Here is a 10658-nt window from a genome sequence, read left to right as displayed (position 1 = left end):
TTGAATAATTAATTGAGAGCCATAGAGAAACACTGACTAACGAAGAGTTAGAGGAACTGATACAATCGTCTACAGAAGACGAAGATGATGACAACGAACAGGAAGAGCCATAAATTTGCTGAAGCGTTCCAAGCAGCGAAACACTTGAATGATTTAATTTCTGAATATGATCCCTCTATGGAACAAAGCCTCAAAATCACATGTAGTATTACGGACGATTTGAGACGGTATCAAGAGACAACAGAGACAGTTGCCGATGACCATGTTTTTCAAAGAAAAACAACCAGCAGCAGATGAGCCTATGCAATCAACTTCTCCAGCTGAACCAGAGCCAACCACTTCTTCTATGACTTGCTCTCCATCACCTCCGTCTCCTGGATCGACATCAAGCCCTGACAACACCCTGTAATTACCCCCTGTAATTAAAAATACAGTATGATAAAATTATATTTTGCATATGTACTCTTTAATATATACTGTACATATACTGTACATATAATACTGTACAGGGTTGTATACACAAAACCATGTATAGTATACTGTACTCTATGGGCAACTTAAGGGATTTTCAAGGGTAATTTTGACTATACGTGATTTTCGCCTTATGCGCTGACTTTAGAACCTAACCCCAGTGTAAGATGAGACTCCACTGTACTTGTTGCAGGGAATGGTGGAACAGAAGATGGAGATGGACAGAGACACACTGATCTTCTTGCACACACTTAGTTACGGCAACAATTGTCCAAGGTCTTGGGACATAGACCATGGATGAGATTTCTCTCACTGGCCCTGTTAGCAAATACACACTGAAAACATTTTATAGCACAACCATTATCTCCCTTCCATTATAACAAAATGTACAGGAGAGTGGACTAGGGAGGAACGGTAAGGAATCCCATGGTAACCATATGGTCTAGAGGAAAGACTACTGGACTGGGTCTATTCCTAGCTGTGCCACTAGCCTGCTGTGTGACCTTGAGCAAGTCACTTCACCACTCTGTGCCTCAGTTTCCCATCTGTAAAATGGAAAACATGAGGTAAAGCTCTTCAAAATCTACTAATGAAAAGCACTATATAAAAGTTAGGTCTTTTGATTATTACTTAGCCATGATACCAAATCAACTGAAAACCTAGGTAAGAACTACAACTGTCTAAATTACCATTAACTCCTACCAACAACAGCTTTCTGTTTAAAAAAACCTAGGAAATTAAATAGCAAAAACTTGTGTTAACACAGAATTAAGATTGCTGGGTGATAGCTCATGTTTTTCCAGAATGTCAAGTTCAGCAAAACACAAGCTTCTGAAAACCAAGAAATACAGAGTTAAGGTAAACACCCAGAAAACCTTAAATCTGTCCTCTGATGTCTTAAAACATCTATAACACACACACTCCCCTTTTCACTTTATCGGACCGGCACTACCTGAACTTGCCCTACGCTCAAACACTGTGCCTACTCCCGCAACTAATACAACAGTTGTAAAATGTAACAACCAGTTCATATCCTTTTACAACCCCTTTACACAGGATACTACCTAAATCTACCCTTTCCCTTCCTCATCATGAAATCAACAGACTGCTCTCATAACCCACCTCACTACTCTCAACATCCATGGAAAGAAGACCTGTGCCCTGCTGCTCACATACAACCTACAAGATTCTGTACCGAAATGATGCAGGCCGGAACCCCAAGGTACACATGCACCTCTTTCCTTTGGTAACATACATTGTGTGTGAGGGGTGGGGACTCAGACCCACATCTCCTCATATGACAATCACAGCTCTTCCAAGATGCTCCAATTTATTCTTCCACCATTCGGTATTGCTACACCCAAAATAGTGAATGCAGCAGAAATGTATGCAGATAATACCCAGTGGCTATTACCAGCTCCAGCGTGGCAGAAATAAGGTTGCATGGGCATCTACCATAACTACAAGTACCCCTGTTCTTTTTTCTGTATTTCCTGGTTTTTAAGAAGTTTGAGTTTTGAAGAACTCAATGTTCTGGAAGGGCACAGGCTATGATTGGGCAACCTTAACTCTGAGTTAAAGTTTTTTTGCCATTTAATTATAAAATAATAAAAACAATAGAGAAGGTAGTCTTATTTATTTTTTTTAAATAATGTAAGACCAAATGGATTCCCAATTAAATGAAAAGCAATAAATTTAAAAAGAATAAAGGAAATATTTGTTTAGATAACATATTTAACCTGTGTAACTCATTTTCATACGATACCACTGGGTACAAGCATTTGGCAGGATTCAAAAATGGCTTAGCTATTTTTATGGATATAAGAATATTATCTGCATTTAAACTAAACTAGTTAGGATACAAATACACAAGCTACACACACCACACACAATTACAAGACCATGATTAAGATTGCAAAGTCAAGCACTTAAAAAGGTAGGAAATGTCAGAATTAAAGCTGTCTGTGCAACCTTATCTTGGCCCTCTTGTGCATTATGATATGTGTATCTTTAATTTCCTAATCACATGCTATTTTTTCCCACAGGACTTCTGCCTCATTCAGTGCACGGAATGAATGGTGCACACTCAATGAGCAGCTATTCAATATTTTGTTTTCTCCACGTTGTTCAATGTGCGGTCCCATACCTTATTTACCGTAGACTATTCAGTCCCAACTCTGAAGATAGAATTATTAATTTCCTCAATGGCTTTTGTATGGTGCTGATCACTACAGTGTCTGAGTGCTTCACAAACATTCATGAATTTTCACAACGTACCTGTGAGATGAGGGGGTGTTATTATTCCCATTTTACAGATGGGGAACTGAGGCACAGACAGATTGAAGTCAAAAGTATCCACTAATTTGGGGTCTGCAGTTTGAGAGGCCAAAGACCAAGTTTTTCAGAATATTTAACATTATATAGAAATTTGTGTGTTCAAAACACAGTTCCAAATGACTTCAGTTGCAGCTGTGAGTGCTTAGCATTGCAAATCAGACTCCGGGGTCTCAAGTCAGGCACTTACAAAATGAGGAACGCACCATTCGTAACCACCTGTGAAAGATCTGATTCAAGTGACTTGCCTAGTATCACATATGAACTCTGTAATGGGGATATAGAGTCCAGTTCTCCAGGTCAGCATTCAACTGCCTTAAACATGTGACCATACTTTCTCATAGTGGAATCCTATTCATAATGCATATGCAGAAGCGGAACCAAATTAAGGTTGCAAAGACAACCTTAATTCTGGCATTTCCTAACTTCTGAGTGTTTGACTTTGCAACCTTAATAGTTTTGTGCATTTAATTTCCTAAGATTTTTAAAAAGCAAATAGAAAAAAAATCCAGCAATTCCATCATATTGACACCCACATGGGTCATCTGCAAGACTGGAAACTTTAGATTCATGGCCCATACTTAGAGTCCTGCAAATCGGCAGGTATCCGCTTTATATCCATGGACCATTTTTGCGGATAGCATCGCAGATGCGGATAAGGATTTTGTATTCGTGCAGAGCTCTGACAGTGAGAGCTGGGCAGCAGCTGTGAGAAACCACGGCCCAGACCCTCCACCTGCCCTGGGCGGGTGGCCTGGGGGACAGGGACACAGGCTGGGGGCTGCTCAGGCCCCCCACCGAGGGCAGGTGGAGGGTCTGCCACACAGCTGCCCACAGCTGCCCACCCGGCTCTTACTGTGGCTGGGCTGAGTCCAAGCTGCCCCACCCGCTGACCAGAGCCAGGTTAGGGAGAGCCATGCTGTGGGGAGCATGGGTCCCTCCACCTGCCCTGGTCAGGGGACCTGGGGGGCAGGGACACAGACTGGGGGGCTGCTCGGGCCCCTGACCCAGAGCAGGTGGAGGGTCCGCCATGGCTCCCCACAGCTGCCCGCCTGGCTCTTACCATGCCCAGGCTGCAGCTCTAAGCCCCCCTCTCCCCATCCCAGCAAGACCCGGAGAGCCACGCTGGCAGCTGTGGGGGGCCTGGGTCCCTCCACTTGCCCTGGGTGCGGGGCCTGAGCAGCCCCCAGCCTGTGTCCCTGCCCCCCAGGCCACCCGCCCGGGGCAGGTGGAGGGACCTAGGCTCCCCACAGCTGCCAGCGTGGCTCTCCCCAACCCGGTTCCGTCCGGGGCGGGCGGGGAACTCGGAGCCACAGCCCAGCCACGGTAAGAGCCGGGCAGGCAGTTGTGGGGAGCCGCAGCGGACCCTCTACTTGCCCAGACAGCCCCTGGGCAGCTCCACAGGTCACCGCCCTCGCTCCCCAGCCAGGCCAGTGTGGAGTCCAGCAGCCCCCGGCCATGTCACCACCCCCCTTAGGCTCCCCGCCTGGCCGAGTGCAGGTGGAGGGTCCGCATCTCTGCACGGGCTTCCTACTGCTGCCTGTGCAGCTCTCCCCAACTGGGCTCCAGCAAGGGGATGCCTCGGAGCCTCAGCCCAGCCACGGTAAGTAAATCTGCAGACAATGTTTGCAGATCACGGATTTTTGTATCCGCACGGGGCTCTACACATGCTTTTGCCACTTGAGCTAATGAATGAGCAATGTGGACACGCACTAGAGGGACATGGGACACACGCTTTGCCAGTGGATTTCACAGGTATTTGCTGACGGCACAGGAATAGTAAGGCTCAGGAATCCTGGGCTCCATTCCAGGCGTTCTCTAGTGGGCCTAGACTCTTTTGTCCATTGCTCCCAAGCATGACTGCTTCTGCCCCATCCCCTCCAACCTGTCCCTGGTCCAGTCTTGTCTCTTCCCCAACTCAGGCTCTTTGTCCAAATTCCATTCTCTTTGCCTACCAAGTCCCACTCTCCACTGCTTAGGCTTCTCATGCCAGTCCCAATCTTCTTGCCCAGCAAGTCCTAATCTCTACCCCCCAACTCTGAGTTTTCTTGTCCAGCCATTCCCAGTTCCCCCACTTCAACCCCCCAGCTATTTGTACCCAGTGTCATTGTCCAAGTGGTCCCTGTTACTCCCCTCTCAGCTTCTCATCCAATCTCTCTCCCCCCACTACCCCCCACTGGCTTCCTGTGGCCCCCATCCCCTCTGCCTCCCAGTCCCAATCTCCCTCCCCAGGATTCCTGTCCAATCTTAGTATCATTGTCTCCCACCTTCTTGTCCAGTCCCTTTGCCCAGCCACTCCCTGTTCTACCCACCCCCCTGCACCCTAACTTCTTGTAAAATTTCACTTCCCTCCTCTTACCTCACTAATTCTTAGTACCAGACTCCATGCCCAGCCAGCTCCAGATTCCCCACTACTCCAGCTCCCAGTCCCAGATTTCCACCCGTTACACACACACACAAGCTGCCAGCCCCTCTCCTCACCTCCCTCCCAGGCTCCTTGTCCAGATCTACTCCCTCTTTCCCATGAAGGTCCAATTCTGCCCACTTTGCATTTGATTCAGACAGCTTTTTCCTATATGCTGTTTGGGTCCAGTAGGGAGGTCACGGAGCATAGGGCCCTCAGCTCAGTTGCCTAGATCTAAATCCAGACCCAGGCCCAGCCAACTGCTGCAATTACAGGAAAAGTCCTGTTTAGTCCTGGGATGGAGCATGCACACAGCAGAAAGAAGCAAAATTGCCTGAAGATTCTAACACCTAAGAAGTCTCTACTGAGCAGGTTCAAACTGCAAATTTTCTAAAGCTTATAACTCGGCCAAATTAGAGCATTTTTTCACAAGGATGGCAAAAGGCCCATCCCTGACAAAAAGGCCTTTTCCCTGCCAAATTTCAAGTCCCTGATCTAAAGATGGGGGTCATTAGATATTTTTCAAAGGAAAAGTTGCCAGAATTCTTTTAACGTGGGAAAAATGTCTTTTTTCCCTAGCTTTGTTCTTAGAAATGGCAAAATGCTTGTAATTGAAATTTTCTGCAAAATAAATAAATAAATAAATAATCAATCAATCAATCAGCCTGAGGCAGACACCTGGCATGGTAAATTTCAGCCAAGATATTTAGACTGCCAAAGTTGTAAGCAACTGAAAACAGGGTCTTATAATGGGAAGTGTTGGGCAACCGTAATAGGCCATATCACCAGCTCTGCCTTTAAATAATAAATTATTAGGTTTAATGGCATCAACGAAGCACTAGCTGTATGTGGTCAGGAAAAGACATCACATGGCCATTGCAAAATTTCTATTCATTTAACAAAAACAACACACACTTTCCTCTGAAGTAGCTGGTGCTGTCCACCAGAGTTCTGGACTAGATAGACCACTAATCTCTCCTGCTCAACAATTTCTCAGAGTGACAAGAGATGCCTTTCCTTTACCACTCAGTCATTGCTCTGGCAACATTCCAATAAAATTCATTATATTTTGCCCTCCCTAAATCCTTGCTTTAGTTTCATATAACCTTAGGTTTTTTGTTGTTTTGTTTCCTAAAATGTTGTCTAGTGCTGCAGTGCACTGTTAAATTGTTGTTGCAATTCACTTCAGAAATGGCTGTATTTCCATGACATGTGAAGTGATTACTATCATACCTCTAGTTTGCAAAGAACTTTTGGTATTAAAGGTGCTTTATAAATAAATATAATGCAATGTAGAATGGCCCAGAAAAACGTATATTTATTGTAATTACAATGCTGCCATCTAGTAGCCCGCAGAGTAATAGCAGGGAAAACCTTTAACTTTCAGTACCAACATATTTTTCCTTTGAACAGCTTCATATTTCACAGTAAATATGTATTTAAGATAAAAAAAAATTGAGAAGCTGGAAATGTGGAATGGGATTGTTTCCATTTACCAAGTCTAGTCATTGTTCTCATGACTAGTTTACAGCAAGGAGGAGTGAACTGATTTCTTCCCAATTACAAACTTGATTCTAAATCCAGGAGTTGGGGGGTGGGGGCGGGCTGGAGAAAACAGCCAACACAGGACCTGATTCAGCAAGGTACTTAAGTGTGTCTAATTTTAAGCACATGAACAGTCACACCGAAGTCCATATGTAAAGTTAGGCAAGTGTTTAAATACTTAAGACATTAAATGGCTTATAAAATTCAACTCTATAATTAGATGAAAGGAATAGATTAAATGAAGCCTTGAATAAAGGCAGCCCCAGGGAATAAGACTGTAGACTAAATAATGGATTGTTATTGAAACAGGAGAAAGTTTATAATGATCAGTGAAGTAATGGAAAAGGTGAGAGTCTCCACAACACTGAAAGTCTTCAACCCCGAACTTGGTATGCATGTTATATAGATAAGCAAAAGGAAGGGGATAGTGAATAGATGTCCTTGTATAGCCCAATAATTCTACTTCTGAGACCCCACCAGGCAGCTCTGAGATAAGCATCTGCACATTCCTGCTCCTAGCTTTGTTCTCTGCATTGCTTCACGAAAAGACAGTTATTTTTTCCGTAACTGGTGCTCTTCCAGATGTGTTGCTCATGTCTATTCCACAATAGGTGTGCGTGCTCATCACGTGCATTGGTGCCGGAAGTTTTCCCCCTAGCAGTACCCGTAGGGGGAGCACCCCAGCAACCCCTGGAGTGGCACCTCCATGGCACGGTATGAGGGAAGCTGCGTGCTCCCCCCACCCTCAGTTCCTTCTTGCCAGACAACTCCGACAGAGGGGAAGGACGATGGGATGTGGAATAGACATGAGCAACACATCTCGAAGAACACCAGTTATGGAAAAGGTAACTGTCTTTTCTTCGAGTGATTGCTCATGTGTATTACACAACAGATGATTCCAAGCTATATCTGTTGGAGGTGGGAGGAGTTCACAGATCTCCAGGATGGAGTACAGCCCTGCTGAATCCGGTGTCATCCCTGGTTTGGGAGAAAAATCGCATAGTGCGAGGTAAATGTGTGAACCGAAGACCAAGTGGCGGCCCTACAAATATCCTGGAAAGGGACGTGAGCCACAAAGGCAGCCAACGAAGCCTGGGCCCAAGTTGAGTGTTCCCTTACGATTGGTGGCGGGGGAACACCTGCCAGATCATAACAGGTGCGAATGCACGAGGTGATCAAGTGGGAGAGGCACTGGGTGGAAATCGACCGACCCCGCATGCGTTCAGCTGAGGCAACAAACAGTTGAGAGGACTTCCTGAATGGCTTCCAGGTAGAAGGCCAGCGACCTACACATGTCGAGCGTGTAGAGGCGGTGTTCCTCACTGGGCTCGTGCAGCTTGGGGCAGAGGACAGGCAGGAAAATGTCCTGGCCCAAGTGATGGACAGAGACCACCTTAGGGAGGAATGCGGGGTATGGGCGGATCTGAACCTTATCCTTATGAAAAACCGTATACGGGGGTTCGGAGGTCAGGGCCCTGAGCTCCGAGACCCGCCTGGCCGACGTATAGCAACCAGAAAGGCCACCTTCCACAAGAGGTGAGACCAGGAGAATGTGGCCAGAGGTTCAAACGGGGGCCCTATGAGATGGGATAACACCAAGTTCAGGGGGCCTAGTGTACGGAAAAAGACGGTCCAATCCAGTGATGAGCTGCCAGAAGATGAAGAACCGGTTCCTTTAGTTGCTCCGTGCCTTCGGCGGCAATTTGGCGGCATGTCCTTCACTTGCTCCGGGTCTTCGGCGGCACTGAATCACCCGACGCCGAAGTGCCACCAAAGACCCGGAGCAAGTGAAGGATGTGCCGCCGAATTGCCACCGAAGGCACGGAGTGACTAAAGGGCTGGCCACCAAAGTGCCGCCGAAGGCCTGCCGTGCTGCCGGATGAGTAAAAATTCTTCAGGGGAGCCTCCCCAGCCGAGAGCTCACGTGGGACAGACAGGACGGGAGCTCAGGCGGGACAGCCACCCCTTTAACAACCGGTTGTAAACCGACTTCAAAATTTAACAACCAGTTCACGCGAACCAGTGCGAACCAGCTCCAGCTCACCACTGGTCCAATCCCTTCAGGAATCGTCCAGTCATAGCATGGGAGAACACAGTGTGTCCCTGCACCAACGGATGGAAGGCCGATATGGCCACCAGGTGCACCCTGACCGACGAGGGCTCCAGGCCCTGGGCTCTAAGGTGAAGGAGGTAGTCCAGGATAAGCTGGATTGGGGCAGCCACCGGGGAAACACCCTGCTTGGCGGCCCATCTGGAGAACTGGGACCACTTCGCCAAGTAGGCACGGCGAGTGGAGGGCTGCCTACTTTCCAGAAGGACATGCTGGACCCCCTCCTAACATGTCCGCTCCTCCCTGCCTTGCCATTGAGCAGCCACACTGTGAGGTGGAGAGCCACTAGGTTGGAATGGAAGAGGCGGCCCCGGTTCTGGGAGAGCAGGTCTGGGTGGAGCGGCAACGGCTGCGGCGGAGCCACTGCCAGGCCCATGAGGGTCCCGTACCAGTGCTGCCGGGGCCATGACGGGGCAATCAGGAGAACCTGTGCCTTGTTCATTTTTACTTTCTCCAGGACCCTGCTGATGAGAGGGAATGGGGGGAAGGCATAGAGAAACTGGTCCGACCAGGACAGGAGGAAGACATCGGAGATAGCGCCCTTTTCCAGACCCCCCCCCCGAGCAGAACCAGGGACAGCGCCGGTTCTGTCTCATCGTGAACAGGTCCACCTGGGGAGTTCCCCACACTCAGAAGAGCTGGTGAGCCACTTCCGGGTGGAGAGACCACTCGTGCTGGGAGAAGTCCCTGCTCAAGTGATCTGCCCACGTGTTGCGGGCACCCAGCAGGTGGAAGACCCTCAGAGAGATGTCGTGGGCTATGCAGAAGTCCCACAATCTGAGGCCTTTGCGGTAGAGGGCGGAGGATCAGGTCCCGCCTTGCCTGTTGATATAGAACATCAAGGTCATATTGTCCGTGAGGACCCTGATCACCTCACCCTGTAAGTGCGAGCGGAAGGCCATGCATGCCAGATGCACCTCCCTGAGTTCCTTGACATTTATGTGTAGGGATAGCTCTGGGGCCGACCACAGCCCGTGAGTCTGAATGGTCCCCACATGGGTCCCCCCAACCCAGGTCTGATGCATCAGACACCAGCTCCAATGACGAGGCCCTGTCTCGGAAAGGGACCCCTTGGAGCATGTTGTTCGGGGTGGACCACCACCGAAGGGAGGCGATCACCGGGTTGGGCACAGTGAGGACCTTGTCCATCCTGTCCCGGGCCTGGGAGAACTCCAAGGCCAGCCAAAGCTGGAGGGGCCTCATTTGGAGCCTGGCGTGGTGGACCACATATGTGCACGCCGACATGTGACCCAGGAGCTGGAGGCATGCTCTGGCCGTTGTCACAGTGAACTTTGCGACCGTGTTGATGAGCCCCTTTAGGATCTCGAATCTGTCCAGTCGGAGGGAGGCCATGGCCAACGAGGCATCCAGGAACGCCCCGATAAACTCTATGCAATGGACTGGGACTAATGTGGACTTGGTGTCATTTACTAACAGGCCCAAGGCAGCACATGTGGACAGTAGAAGCATCACATGATCCTGCACCTGCGACCTGGAGCTGCCCTTGACCATCCAATCGACCAGGTAAGGAAAGATCTGGACCCGCCGGCGCCTGAAGTAGGCCACTATCACCGACATACATTTTGTGAACACCCTTGGGGCAGTGGATAGGCCAAACAGGAGGACCGTAAATTGGTAGTGATTCTGTCCCACCAGGAAATGGAGGAAGTGTCTGTGCCCCTCAAATATGTGGATGTGGAAATATGCGTCCTGCAGATCCAGGATGGTGTACGAATCCCCTGGATCCAGGGAGCGGATGATGGAGGCCAGGGAGACCATGTGGAACTTGAGTTT

Source organism: Eretmochelys imbricata, chromosome 6 (genome assembly GCF_965152235.1).
Source record: "Eretmochelys imbricata isolate rEreImb1 chromosome 6, rEreImb1.hap1, whole genome shotgun sequence".
Classification (NCBI taxonomy): domain Eukaryota; kingdom Metazoa; phylum Chordata; order Testudines; family Cheloniidae; genus Eretmochelys; species Eretmochelys imbricata.
This window is presented reverse-complemented; position numbering follows the sequence as displayed.